Below are 6,040 nucleotides of genomic sequence, written 5' to 3'. Positions count from 1 at the left end.
CAGACAGAGATAGGACCCTTGTGGTTCTGCTGTGTGTCAGTGGGCGTTTATTATTGTATTTGTTGTATACCACTTATACACATGCCCACAGTAGCAGTGCCACTTATACACATGCCCACTGTAGCAGTGCTCTTTACACACATGGTCACGGTAGCAGTGCCACTTATACACATGCCCACGGTAGCATTGCCACTTATACACATGCCCACGGTTGCAGTGTCGCTTTATCTGTGCTGCTTATATACATGCCCATGATAGCAGTGCGACATATACATGCCCACGATAGCAGTGCTGCTCACATACATGCCCACAGTATCAATGCCACTTATATACATGCCCAAGGTAGCAGTGCTGCTTGTATACATGCCATTGGTAGCAGTGCCACTTATACTCATACCACAGTATCTGTGCCGCTTATATACATGCCCACGGTAGCAATGCCACTTATACACATACCCATGGTAATAGTGCCACTTATGTACATGCCCACGGTAGCAGTGCCACTTAAAAACATGCCCACAGTAGCAATGTCACTTATACTCATACCCACGGTATCTGTGCCACTTATGTACATGCCCACGGTAGCAGTGCAACTTATACACATGCCCACGGTAGCAGTGCCACTTATATACATGCTCACGGTAGCAGTGCCACTTATACACATACACATGGTATCTGTGCTGCTTATATACATGCCCACGGTAGCAGTGCCACTTATACACATGCCCACAGTAGCAGTGTCACTTATACACATACTCACGGTATCTGTGCCGCTTATGTACATGCCCATGTTAGTAGTGCTACTTATACACATGCCCGCGGTAGTAGTGCCACTTACACACATGCCCGCTGTAGCAGTGCCACTTATACACATACCCACGGTATCTGTGCCACTTATATGCATGTCCATGGTAGTTGTGCCACTTATATACATGCCCACAGTAGCAGTGCCACTTGTACACATACCCACGGTAGCAGTGCCACTTATACACATACCCACGGAATCTGTGCTGCTTATATACATGCACACGGTAGCAGTGCCACTTATACACATGCCCACAGTAGCAATGCCACTTTATACACATACGGTATCTGTGCTGCTTATGTACATGCCCACGTTAGCAGTGCCACTTATACACGTGCCCGCGGTAGCAGCGCCACTTATACACATGCCAGCGGTAGCAGTGCCACTTATACACATACCCAAGGTATCTGTGCCACTTATACGCATGCCCATGGTAGCAGTGCCACTTATATACATGCCCACGGTAGCAGAGCCGCTTATATACATGCCCACGGTAGCAGTGCCGCTTAAAAACATTATTCAGACAAAATTGGAAGCACACACTTGCAGCAGAAGGATTCATAAAATTTCTGTAGAGAACAAGGTTTTCAAGGAGTTAAACTCACTGTTGTGTTGGGCTGCCCTGAACCCAGACAAGTGCATCAGCACGTAGAGGGGGAAGGGCTCAAAAACCCGATAGCAGTGCTGCTCACATACATGCCCATGGTAGCAGTGCCACTTATATACATGCCGATGGTAGCACTGCTGCTTGTATAAATACCATTGGTAGCAGTGCCACTTATACACATACTCACGGTATCTGTGCTGCTTATGTAAATGCCCACGTTAGCAGTGCCACTTATACACGTGCCAGCGGTAGCAGTGCCACTTATACACATACCCAAGGTATCTGTGCCACTAATACGTATGCCCATGGTAGCAGTGTCACTTATATACATACCCACGGTAGCAGTGCCACTTATATACATGCCCACGGTAGCAGTGCCGCTTAAAAACATTATTCAGACAAAATTGGAAGCACACACTTGCAACAGAAGGATTCAAAAAAATTCTGTAGAGAACAAGGTTTTCAAGGAGTTATACTCACTGTTATGTTGGGCTGCCCTGAACCCAGACAAGTGCATCAGCACGTAGAGGGGGAAGGGCTCAAAAACCCGATAGCAGTGCTGCTCACATACATGCCCACGGTAGCAGTGCCACTTATATACATGCCCATGGTAGCAGTGCTGCTTGTATACATGCCATTGGTAGCTGTGACACTTATACTCATACCCACGGTATCTGTGCCGCTTATATACATGCCCACGGTAGCAATGCCACTTATACACATACCCATGGTAATAGTGCCACTTATGTACATGCCCACGGTAGCAGTGCCACTTAAAAACATGCCCACAGTAGCAATGTAACTTATACTCATACCCACGGTATCTGTGCCACTTATGTACATGCCCACGGTAGCAGTGCCACTTATACACATGCCCACGGTAGCAGTGCCACTTATACATATACACAAGGTATCTGTGCTGCTTATATACAAGCCCATGGTAGCAGTGCCACTTATACACATGCCCACAGTAGCAGTGCCACTTATACACATACTCACAGTATCTGTGCCACTTATGTACATGACCATGTTAGTAGTGCTACTTATACACATGCCCGCGGTAGCAGTGCCACTTATACACATACCCACGGTATCTGTGCCACTTATACGCATGTCCATGGTAGCTGTGCCACTTATATACATGCCCACAGTAGCAGTGCCACTTGTACACATACCCACGGTAGCAGTGCCACTTATACACATACCCACGGAATATGTGCTGCTTATATACATGCACACGGTAGCAGTGCCACTTATACACATGCCCACAGTAGCAGTGCCACTTATACACATACTCACAGTATCTGTGCTGCTTATGTACATGTCCACGTTAGCAGTGCCACATATACATGTGCCCACGGTAGCAGCGCCACTTATACACATGCCAGCGGTAGCAGTGCCACTTATACACATGCCAGCGGTAGCAGTGCTACTTATACACATACCCAAGGTATCTGTGCTATTATACGTATGCCCATGGTAGCAGTGCCACTTATATACATGCCCACGGTAGCAGTGCCGCTTATATACATACCCACGGTAGCAGTGCCGCTTAAAAACATTATTCAGACAAAATTGGAAGCACACACTTGCAACAGAAGGATTCATAAAATTTCTGTAGAGAACAAGGTTTTCAAGGAGTTAAACTCACTGTTGTGTTGGGCTGCCCTGAACCCAGACTCAGCACGTAGAGGGGGAAGGGCTCAAAAACCCGAGTGCAGGAAGAACTGTTTCTTGCTTAAATTACCAGCAGCAGGAACATAAACTGACACTAGACAGCCCCTGCGGACAGAAGGAGTTTCAGACTGTTATGTAACCCCTCCTGCCACTGCAAGCTCTACTCTACTGGGAGGGAGGAATGGAGAGATCAGTGGGTGGTCTGGACCTGATCTTCATTCTGCCGGCGCTGCTGAAGTGCTGCCTGTCACAGAGTCTGACAGGTGCAGCAGCGGAGCCAGCAGCAGGGTCGCAGATCAGGGAGAGCGCCTCTCTTGCCCAGCGCCTCCCTGCTTTGCAGACTCTGCTGAGCGGGTAGCGCCGGCTTTGCCCTACCATATAATAACTGAAACTAAGGATGACAAGATGTTTTAAACTCCCCTCTGCCAAGTTAAGGGGGGTTGAGGGGGCGCCAGAGATATCAGTGTACTGGGCCCCAAGATTTCTGTTGCTGGCCCTGCGCCTGAGCCACATCTGAGAAAGCCAGAAGAGCCCAACAATGCCCGGGCCCAAAATTAGAACCGGATCTGCAACCACTAAACCCACCAGTATTGATCATTCCAAGGCCTCAGTAGCGGCAAAACACTGACGTGCCTGGCTCTGCTTCTATGACGGCACACCTGGAGACTGCTCCATGGCACAGTGGTTAGAAAACACTGCTGTAGCATATGCAGAATCAGACCAATCGGATTATGTTTGTGCTTTTCACAGATTTACTCCCGATTTTTTCATCGTTTTGTCCTTAAATGGGGTTATCACTGAAACTCTGTAACAGTAATAAACAACATAACAACAGTGGAAATTGGATTCATACAAAGCCTTAACAAGAGAGGGAGGGAATACCGCACAGGATATGGTAAATATAAGCAAATGATATTATGAAACCAAAGTCAAATGATTACAAGAAAACACTGTTTTCTAATTCTAATATTGCTTGGTGGTGCACCCTGAGTCAGTGTACGAACATGGGAAAATGTGGAGAAAAGAAGACTCTTTTGTGGGCGCACTCTTTAACTTGAAATGAATATGAAATTTAGTCAAAATAGATTAAAATTCAAATTTTAATGATTCAGCAAAATTAAGATAATAGGTGGTTCATAAAGAGAATAATGATCAAAACGATAATACATTCAAATATCCACAAACTCACTCATTCAACAAACAGCATCCTTCATGCTTTTTAGGATTTATTTGTGCTTTCACATTTGCAGTGTCAAAGCAATCACCTGCAATTACCTACATCTAATTTAGTTTGCATTTTCTTCGGGTACTATCTACAAACTTATATATCAAAATGTCTAAATTCATTAATTTGGTTGTGTTTTTAATCCCCCCTTTGTTTTATTTTTTTCATGCATAATGGTGTCTCCTGGCAATCAACAAATTGATCCAGTACTATTGCAATCTATCCGGACGACACAAGTCACATGGTCCCAGCAGCTAATTAATTGATAAACACATGTCCGCCTGATTGGAGTATCCAGATTAACCTGCATTTATAAGCACCGCTCTGATCCAGCCCTCACCAGGAAGTGATCAAGCCCGGTGGACTGGTGAAACGCGTTTTCCGACATCACCCCCTTTGTTTCATCTGGCTGACTGCAGCAAACGGACGTTCACCAGCACCTGTATGCGCCCAGCGCCTTCTCTGACTTTCCCGTCCCCGTCGAAGCAGTGGACGGCTTCCCGCACCCGCCCGTATTTCCGCGAGGCCGCCGGCGCCCGGCGCCTTCCCCTTCCTCACCAATCGAGACATCAGGGGCTCCACCAAGCCAGTGGCACCCGCAGTGGACGGCTCCCCGCACTCACTAACATCACCGCCAGGCCGGCGGCACCCGGTGCCTCCCCTCTCTTTCCAATCGAGCCATCAGGGGCTCTACCAAGCCAGAGGCACTCGCAATAACGATATGGCTTAATATCCAGTGCGGTAATATCAGCTTCTTTTTCTCCTCTTCATCCTTTATATCTTTTTTGCATATCAGCAGTTAATGGCCTGCCATCGCTACACATTTAATTAGTATTGATTTATGTGAAAAAGGTCACACTTGCGGTGTGCAGATTATTAGCAGATTTTCATTGTAATTTTGCTACAGTCTTCATATTATCCATTGTTGTTTCCTTTAATATCAACATCCTGCAGTTGGATACTTTAATATAGTAGGGTGGTTATTTTGTTATCCCTCTTCATTATTTCATTTCTTTGTTTCTTCATCTCAGACATTTTTATGTCTTGTTTATTTCTTATTACGATATCATTAGAATCTAGTCATTTACAAGAATTGATGCTACAATTTATTCCAATATTGTTCTAATTACAATACTGTCAAAATTACAAGTACTGTTCCCTTATTTCTCTCTTTCCTGTACTTCGTGGACTCTCACCATTGATTCAGGGCCACGTCCCTGTCTAACATTGGCAGCAGATCCATCTGGTTCCCTCTACCTCTGATATCTATCTTAATAACTATGTAATTTCGTGAACTCTCATCAGTGATTCCAGAACTTCCAATTATTCATCATTTCCTCTACTATCATACCACACTGGAAACGCCCGAAGCCGTCTGATCTCGGAAGCTAATCAGTGTTGGGCTGGGTCAGTACTCAAGTGGGTGACCATTGAGGAATACTCAGTTTAGCAGAGCCTATTGGTTTAGCCCACACAGTGTCTAACACTGACAGAAGATTCACACTGCCATCTTATTTTCCACCCTTATACTACTCATAAATATAACCAGCATCCAGACTGCTTTATCTGTATCAATTATACTCTTACAGGGAACATATTACAGTGTTGTGCTTATCAGTAGAATGTACCGTCCAATAAATCTAACTATTTTGTTTATAAACACTCAGAATTTCTTCCGTCAGCCAGAATTTAGCTTCCATCCTGTATCAGCACTTTGTGCTATTTA

General features: G+C 45.3%; 1 pseudogene; it reads left to right on the top strand.

The window, feature by feature from the left end:
- Nucleotides 1-5,651: 5,651 nt before the first annotated feature.
- Nucleotides 5,652-5,770, top strand: LOC134947098 (5S ribosomal RNA; annotated as a pseudogene).
- The last annotated feature ends 270 nt before the right edge of the window (nucleotides 5,771-6,040 follow it).

The sequence above is a fragment of the Pseudophryne corroboree genome, chromosome 1, assembly GCF_028390025.1.
Source record: "Pseudophryne corroboree isolate aPseCor3 chromosome 1, aPseCor3.hap2, whole genome shotgun sequence".
In the NCBI taxonomy this organism is placed as follows: domain Eukaryota; kingdom Metazoa; phylum Chordata; class Amphibia; order Anura; family Myobatrachidae; genus Pseudophryne; species Pseudophryne corroboree.
The sequence above is the reverse complement of the archived record's forward strand: the minus strand, read 5'-3'. Positions and strand labels throughout refer to the sequence as shown.